Here is a 9351-nt window from a genome sequence, read left to right as displayed (position 1 = left end):
TGTGTGCACACCTGCTGTGATGGCCAAGGATGCACAAATGCTGCGGCTACTCCTCCACAAACTCCACTTCAACTCATGGTTCCACAGTTCAACAGACGTGTTTCCAAATGCCCCTTGTGCCCGGTGGCCAGTCTGCCCGCAGCTGGTTCCCGGGTGGTAGGCCTTGAAAACCATCCCCATAATCGGCAGGTCTGGAAAGCCAGCGCATCATGAAAAGAGTACAAAGCTATTGACTGCCTTAGCAGGAGTGCATTAAAAACAAAAAAGCAAACAAAAATACTTTCCATCTTTCCATTTCTGTTCTTTGTTCTAAAATAAATGATCCTAAATTCCAAAATTCTGATTTGCAACTTCCCAGTTAAGTGAACATCCAAGCACAGGCCCCATTTCGCTATAAAACTGGCTGGAAAGGATAGGCATGCCTCCGCTCTATTTGATTTGGAGTCTTTACGGGTTGGAAGACAATTCACCATTGTCTCCAACCTACAGAAGGCAGTCTAAAAAAAAAGAGAAGTCAAGGGTGCCCCTCTCAGGTGAGATGCTGTGGTGCAGTCTCTGAACAGATCTCTGTGAATGTGTCTCCTGAGCTCAGGAGCGGGCTGTTCTTTGGAGGATTTTTTGAGTCTTGCTTCCCACAAACAATCTAACCTACATCTACTACAAAGGAGAAAATCTGGTAAACCCTGTACAGCCACTTTTTACAGGCTGGTTTGGAACCAGAGGTAAGCCCTCCAGCAGTTTGGACTTGCTTGGGTTTTTAAACTTTTTTTTTTTGAGACAAGGCCTCACTGTGTAGTGTAGGCTGGTCTTGAACTCAGGCGATCCTCCTGCCTCAGCCTTCCAAGTGCTGGGATGACAGGCATGCGCCACCATGCCTGGCTTGTTTGGGTTTTACAGTGGATCACCCAAACTCCAGATGGGCCTTTCTTCTTAGTTGCAAATCTTAAGGAATTTCCCTCACAGCCTGCACAATTTGTTTACTGATCACCATACAGGGGGTCATTTTTTCTTTTATCTTTTTTGGTCAGTTTGTTTTTGAGAGATGGGGTGCCCCTACCTTGCCAGACTGGCCACACCCAGGCTGGCCTCCAACTCCTGGATTCAACCTTCGACCTCAGCCTCCGCAGGAGCTGGGAACACAGCAGCAGCCTGGCCGGGTCACGGGACAGCAGTGCCCCTACAGCTCTACAATACTTAAAATCCGTATTTTAAAAAAGCATGAAGAGCTTTGCGCAGTGGCAGTGTCCCAGTCAATGAGGTGTGTGAGGCACGATGACTGCTCACTGAAGAAGCATAAGGAAAACCCCACACGCTGACATCTCCCTGATTTCTGCCACTGCACCGTACCACAGTCCTCACTGCTCAGCTCCGGGCCGGCGCAGGCGCGCTGATGAAGGCTCAGGGTCCTTGACTTCGCACACTGACTTCTGTTTCCTTCAGGAAGGCTTTTAAGCTCATACTGAAGAGGCTTACTTGGAAAACCATCACCATATTACAGCTAAAAAGTCAGTATTTTCAAAAAGGTAAAGCAGTAACATTAACATCTTGAAATCCAGACTGTCCTGTTTTCATAGCACTAAGAACTTGTATCAGGCTGGATGTAGCGGCCCATGCCTATAACCGCAGCACTCTGGAGTCTGAGGCAGGAGGATCACAAGTTCAAGACCAGCCTAGGCAATTTAGCGAGATCCTATCTCAAAAATAAAAAATTTCAAAGAAGGCTGGAGATATAGCTCAGTGTGAAGGTCCTGGGTTCAACCCCCAGTACAGGGGGAAAAAATCATATGTAACAGACACATGAGAAGAATTGGAACACTACTCAATTTTCTAAAATAAAATTTACTTGCCGGACATGGCGGCACACACCTGTAATCCCAGCACTTGGAAGGCTGAGGAGGAGGACTGCTTTGAGTTCAAGGCCAGCCTGAACTACAGAGCGAGGCGCTTGTCTTAAAATAAATAAATAAATAAATATTTAAATTTACTCATCAAAACTGCTAAAAAAAATTCTGAAAATATAAATGCAGTGGAATAGAAGGGCATTTTCAGACTAACCTTTTTCATGTCTCATACTATAGAGTGTGATATACTCACTTCAGTGTACTGTAGACACGATCAACTGTCCTTGGATTTTGAGAGAAAACATCCTCTTTTCAAAGTAAAACTCCAGGCTTGCTTAGTGGCACAGACCTGTAATCCCAGCTACCTAGACGGCTGAGGCAGAAGACTGCATTTTGGAGGCCAGCTTGAGCAGTTCAGCAAGATCCTGTCTCAAAAACTACAAAGACGGGCTGGGGTGCAGCTTGGCAGTAGAGCCCTTGTCTGGGACGCATGAGGTCCTAGGTTCAACCCCAAGGTACTACAAAACAAAGCAGAACTGCAGTTTCATTCACTGCTGCCAAAGGAATCATTAGAATGCTTTTCAAAGTTGTTTTCCTAACAGCTACTATATTAAAGGAATCTACTGTCTTAATTACACACACACACACACACACACACACACACACACACACACACACGCGCGCGCTTACCATAAAGAGCAGAGAGCACATTCATCTGACACAACACTCTGGAAACAAAATGGCAGGGTAACATACAGTTTGTTGGCTACAATCTATTAATGCTTTAATCGACATTTTCCATAATCAGCCTTGTTAAAAGAAAGTTTTAGCATTTATACCTTACTACTGTAAAATCACAAAGCTACCAGACTTCGACATGTTAGTTGCTTCATACTGAAACTCAGTTTTATGACTTGAAATTATAAACCCAGTTTGAAAACCATCACCAAGAGAAACACCCACAGCCAACACCCAGCTATCTTCAAGTGAGGAGCACAGCAGAGCCAACTAAAAAGGAAAAAGACAAGCAGCGCACACAGTCACACACTTAGGTGTCATCTGCAGGCGCAGGGATTACCGCGGCAAAGGCTGCCGGGTGGGAGCACGGCCCAGCCCCCCATACCGTGGTGCTCCCAGATCCAGCTCGGAGACACTGCAGGGGAGCAGCACAGCAGGTCCTGGACCACACATGGAATGCTGAGGACATGGGGTCAAGCAGGAAGGCACGAATAAAGAGACAAGACGGTCTGGTACCTCACTGAGCAAGAATACGGACAATACAGCTGGAACACGCACAGAGCTACTACCAAGAGCCAACACCAGCAAATCTGCTCCATCAACTAAGCCAGTCTTCTGTACCCCTGGACCTCCCCTCCTGGGGTCCCTTGCTGGTAGTGACTCACTCTCTATATCAAGCCCAGGCTGCTTTGCATCCCTGTGTCAAGAAGGCTGGCATTTCAGTACCATCCGGTGACTGATGTTATACCTTCCTGCTCTGCACCTCCAGGTCTACTTTCAACCAGAACAAAGACTTCTGTCCCACGTGAGGCGCTGCCGTGCAGCAGAAAGCTGAGGGCCGGCACCGAGGAGGTCACAAAACGTGTTCGGCTGGCCTTCGGCGTGTGCTGTACTCTGCGCTGACCCCTAAGTGTTACTACTACGTGGAGGATGAACCTGTGAGCGGGAAACACCAGAAATCGCGCCTCCCACCTCCAAAGACAGGTCTGGAGTTTGGAAGGGGAAAAGGTCTGGCCTCAGCATCCACCCCTGGGGCTCCACTTGGGACGGATCAGGTCTGTGCAGGATTCCAAACCTCCTTTCTTGCAGCCGCACCAGAGCAGGCTTCCTTCCATCCCTCAGGAAGGGCAGCTGCGCTTCGGCTCCTCTTCCATATTCTGAGTCTCAGGCACATCCAACTATTTTAGTTAGCACGCTGTATAGTCGATCTCTATACAGATGCCCCCAACATCTGGTGGCACACGCCTGTACAGCTATCTTTTTGTAATTCCAGTGGTATTCCTAACTTACACCACTGAGCATACTTAAATAACTGATAGTAATCTTTCAATTTACCAAGCCAGGGCACAAACTGCCAGAGTAATTTATTTTTTCTAATTTTTAGTGAATTTATATACTTAAACATAATGATATGAAGTTTAAACATTCAATTAAAATGTATCTACTGTCACTAGGAGTTATGAACCAACCCAGAAGAGAAAGGTCACAGCAGCATCGAAAAAAGGACACTGAGACACCCTGAAGGCACCTCCGTGGTACCCAACCTTGCATTATAAACACAAAATATGAAAATGGAACCGACTTTCAAGAGACTAAGACAATTAGGGGGAGGAGGCCTGAAGTACCTGAAGGATTACAGTGTGAATGGGAAGATCAGACATGCAGGCCACCACATCAGACTCTGAACCTGCGCACACCTGGAAGGGAGCTGCAGGCAAAGCAAGTTCCAAGTGATTTCAGCATTAAACAAGCAGTCTCCTTCCTTTCAAGTGGATCCTCTGCTTCTTATTTCTTGGGATTTTTGTTTTTATATATTAGCCCAGGGTGTAGCTGGGGGTGTGTGTGCTTGCCTAGCAGGTACAAGACCCCGGGTTCAAAGCCCAGCAAAGGTATTAATCCACTGCACCCTAAATGTATGTATGTGCACTGTAGGAACCAGAGAATAAGCAAAAAACCAAACCAAACCAAAAAACCCTCAGAAAAAAACCTAAAGTAACCCTGATCTCACTACTCAAAGATAATCACATTTTAGTTTACTACCTTTTCTAAAAATGTGTATACTCAGTGCCAAAAATATTTGATGTCATATATGTTGTTTTATAGCGTTTTTGCCAGTTAACACTACTTATTAAATACAGAATTACGGAAAAGCAAAGATTTATCTAAACAGTGTTGAAATGATTGCCCAAAACTAAAATAGTCCCAACTGAAAACAAATGTACACAATAGGGGGTATTAAGCAACACCACAGCCAAGGCTGATTATTGATCTACTAAATACTTTTTATATTTTCTTAAATCCTTAGAGTAGATTAGCTACTTCAAAGTACATACATTATTTTCTAAGTTTTTGTTACACATTTTGCTCATGAAAAATCATAGTGGGCCCATTCATCTATATTCTTAACAGACATAGTTTACTTTTTAATCTAGGCCAAAAACTGGAAAAAAAGTATATCAAAGATTTGCATTTATGGGAATACTGCTAGTGAAGTTGCAATTTTTTTCATGTTTCCTGCTCCTTGTACAAATTAGTCTGCCTACTTTTTTCTATGGGGGCTTTTTATTGTTTTATAAGCCCTCTTTTTGCAGCACAAAAAGTAAATTTGCTTGTAAATTACAGTATTTTTCTCAGTTTGCCATTTGCCTTTTAGCTCCGTGTGTAGGATTTTACTTTATGTAAATTTTATTATTCTGCAGTCACCGAAAAAACCTTTATAAAAGCACCTAAGTTCATTGCCCTAAAAACTTACAACCATTTGACTATTTTAAATACTTTGACCAGTGCATATAACCTTCGCATATATTTTAAATGGCCACACTCACTTTACACAATGTTTTTCTACTAACACAAAATTGCAGCTTGTTGGACTTTTGCAGTCTTAAATGGTTTTAGAAATTTTTGCAAGGCCAGTGAGTCACAACATCACGCCCGATTTAACAATAGCCCCAAAGTTTCAGAACTGTTCTTGTCTATGCCATCAGTGCCTAATTACTCTCCTACCATGTTTACTAAGACAGAAAAATAAGCTCATTCTTGGTAGTCAGCCATAGCTGTGATGACGAATTCTGTAGTAATTGTCAGCTACCAGTTCTCACAGCATTTTCATGTTAACCTCTCCTGGTCTAAATCACTTAGGCGGAGCACTGGGTTAAAAGCTCAAAACTCTGGGATTCCTCTGTCTGGCTCTATCTAACTTGGGCTTCCCCTACCTTACTAGCCTTGCCATTAATCATGAGAGAAGTCTAAGATTCTTTGTTCTATGAGAAGTGCTGATCCGAGGCACCCACATTTCACAGGCTCTGTGAAAATGTAAAAATGGGGGGCGGGGCAGTGAGCCGTGTCCTAGGACCTGGGGCCAGAGGCTGGCCACACACTGCTGTCCTTCAGGTTAGTGTAGCAGAGAACCCAAGAACAATGAGAAGGCTGAGCTCGGAGACTGTGCTCCGGAGCAGGACATCTCGGGAGCCAGCAAGACTCCTAACCCAGGCAGGATGTCAGTGCCAGCTTTCTAGACACGGTGACACCTGAGCTGCAGGAGACGGGAAGGGAAAAGGAGAAGAGGCCGACAGGCCTGCAGTCACGCTGAAAGGTGGGACAGGCCTGCAGTCACGCTGAAAGGTGGACTGGAAGCCAGGGAGGGCAGGGGTGTGCTTACCTGGGCCAAGCTTCCAAAGGAAAACTTAAATGACTATCAAACTTCAATTTTTTTTTTTGAGACAGGGTCTTGCTATGTAGTTCAGGTTGCCCTCAAACTTGTGGCCATCCTCCTGCCTCAGCCTCCCGACGGCTGGGATTACAGTTTGCGCCATCAAACTTCAATTTTAAAACCCTGTTTGGAAAACATGAACGTGAAGCCAAGGTTTGGTGGTGCCCACCTGGAACCCTAGCACTTGGAAGGCAGAAGCAGGACAGTCAGCCTATGCTACACAGTGAGACACTGTCTCCAAAAAACAAAAGCAACAAACCAAAAAACCCATGAATATGGTATGTTCCACATGGTAATTTTTTCCACCCTGTGCTTCATATTAAAAAGTTATGACATGCCCATGGAATCTACACACTCTGAGGGCCTGAACAGATCGTAACATGTACCTGCCTGCTTGAACCACCAGCGGTACATACATGACTGTGTCACCTGATGGTACTGTCCCGCACTGCCGGATGGGACAGTCATGCATGTACCAGCGGTGGTTCAGCGCTGCCTGGCAGACACAAATCACAGCCCCTTTGTGAATGTGTTAAACAGTACCAGTTAAAAACCGTCTCATTTTACAAATGAGATAGAAGCCCTTAAAAGTTAAGGTTGAACTAGTCTACATGTCACAAAAGCAAAATGTCCTTGATATAAGTAAAAATGCCTTAGCTCTTTGAGAGGCTAAAAACATACCTGTGAAAGATTTAAGCCATAAAATGTTATCATAAATGTTTGTGGTGTGTATTAGTAAATGTACAAATCATACACAGTGCCTGCCTGGCAAGTGCAAGGTCCTCAGTTCAATTCCCAGTACCGCCCCCCACCAAAGAACACATTCAAAGAATAAAAGCCCTCAGTACCAGAATAAAGCTAAAGATTTTTTCCAAATTTGATTTATTCTTTATGTAATGCTCATGTCTTTGTTTTGAAGCACAACAAGAGAAACATACCTTACTGATCAACTAATAGAGGATTTTAAAAAGGCAAGGTGAACTTACAATGGCCCGTAGATAAACGGTTAACACCCTTCTCGGCTGACACATGTCAGAGTTCAAAATGAAGCCAGTGGTCTTCATATACCTTACTTCACCCTCAACCGACTCCACCGCTAAGGAGAGAGATCCATGTTTTGGAGTCCACGGAGGGCCAAAACTGGAAGGACTACAAACACAAAAACCCAGGCAGTCTTGTTTGAAGGCAAACAAACACAAAAAGTTTAAAAATCTACACCTTTAAATTAGTTTTGTTTTCTTGACACTTTCCTAGACTTCCACAGCTAAAGAAATCTGAATATTCTTCTCTAGGGTCCTGTAACTAGACATTTGGGAAAAGGGGTGTATGGTTAACAAGGCATGAAAAAGATGACACGCTGGGCACGCAAGGCTGATGCAGGAGGTCCGCTGTGAGTTAAGAGGCCAGCGGGGGCTACATAATGAACCCAAGGCCAGCTTGAACTGCACAGTGAAACCGTGTCTCAAGAAAAGAAAGAAAGATAACGAAAGAAAAATATGACAAATTTTACTCACAAGATGCACATAACATAGTAACAATAATCATAAGCTTGCATTCTTAAGCACTTTAGGTACAGTGGTTTTATTTTCTATAACCAAAATCAGGGCAAGTGGTCAAACACTGGGATTAAGGTAGAATTATTCCACAAAATTCATTCATTCCAACCATAACTGAGGTATCACAGTGACCAAGTTTTATGTTCCTGGGGATAGAAAAAAGGGAAAGAAAAATAGCCCTGTCCTCGATGAATTCACAGTCTGTAACCTCCGGGAAATAAGGCTGCGCTGAGAATCAAGACTAAGCGAATTGTAGCTGTGGGTATCAGTGGGCAAGGAGCAAAGGGGCCTGCGCAGTACCTAAGGACACCAATCGGGCACATTAGCACAGGAAGCCAGACCTACAAGGCCCTGAGCGTGCAGTTCTCAGGGATGGAGAGTGGATTTTATAAACTGGTGAAAAGCCCTAGCTGGGCATGGTAATGCATGCCTGTAATCCCAGCTACTTGAGAAGCTAAAACAGGAGGATCACAAGTTCCAGGCCAGCTTGGGCAACTTACTATCTCCCTGTCTCAAAATAAAATAAAAGGTCTGAGGATATAGCTCAGTGGTAGAGTGCTTTTCTAGCAGGCAGGATGCCCAGAATACAAACAAACCAAACCCAAACCAGAGCGTATCTAAAGTTTTTTTTTTTTTTTTTTTTTTGTAAACTAGTTTTTAAAGATGATGCCAACGAAAAAAAAAGTTAAACATTTTTAGAAAGCAATTCAGCCCTTCCTTTCAAGCTTAATGAGCACTCTCCTGAAACCTCCAAAAATGGGCATAATAGAGTTAAAAGCAAGCCAGTCTTGCATTTGCATGCTTCGGAATTTGAAATGCAACGCAACTATTTCACTGGAAAGCAGCGAACACAATCTCCAAGTAAATGAGTTTTCTGAGAGCCCTAAACCTTCTCAAACAAAAATCTCATAACCTAATTAAAAAAAAAAATTGGTTTTTACTTCTTAAACATCATATACTTAGCTACATAAAATACATAAACTTCAGGAAATCCAGTACTTTCTGGAGTACACCCCCCAAATGCAGGGCTAAACTTAAGAGCGAATATACGCCTGCAGGGCGTTGTTATGCTTTAGGACCTGGAACCTCGCGGCTTAAAGTAAAAGCGAACTTAGTTCCCCTTCCACCACCCTGCTACGCACATATCAAAAACCATGTGACCTTTTACTCCTCTTAACTTTTGACTATTTTAATGCTTCTGCAGCAAAGAGCAATCGTCCAAATCAAATATATACCATACTTATAAGGTGTCCGCAATTAAGTATTTGTACTCTTACTCACCGACAGAGACAGAGGCGGAGACGGAAGGGGGGCCGTAAATTTGGGGCCCGATCTCAAGGAATGTGCATAAGCACTGCGGTCTTTAATTCAGTCTACATCTTTAACTCACACCATCTTGCACAGGTGACAGAAACGGAGGACTTGCGGGCCACACGGGCCCTAGGAACCGGAACGCGCGACCCCCGGGCAAGGGGACCCCGACTCCCTGCAGCCTGGCCGCGCGCCC

Source organism: Chinchilla lanigera, unplaced genomic scaffold (genome assembly GCF_000276665.1).
Source record: "Chinchilla lanigera isolate Chin_1 unplaced genomic scaffold, ChiLan1.0 scaffold00090, whole genome shotgun sequence".
NCBI classification, from domain to species: domain Eukaryota; kingdom Metazoa; phylum Chordata; class Mammalia; order Rodentia; family Chinchillidae; genus Chinchilla; species Chinchilla lanigera.
Note: the sequence above shows the minus strand (reverse complement) of the source record.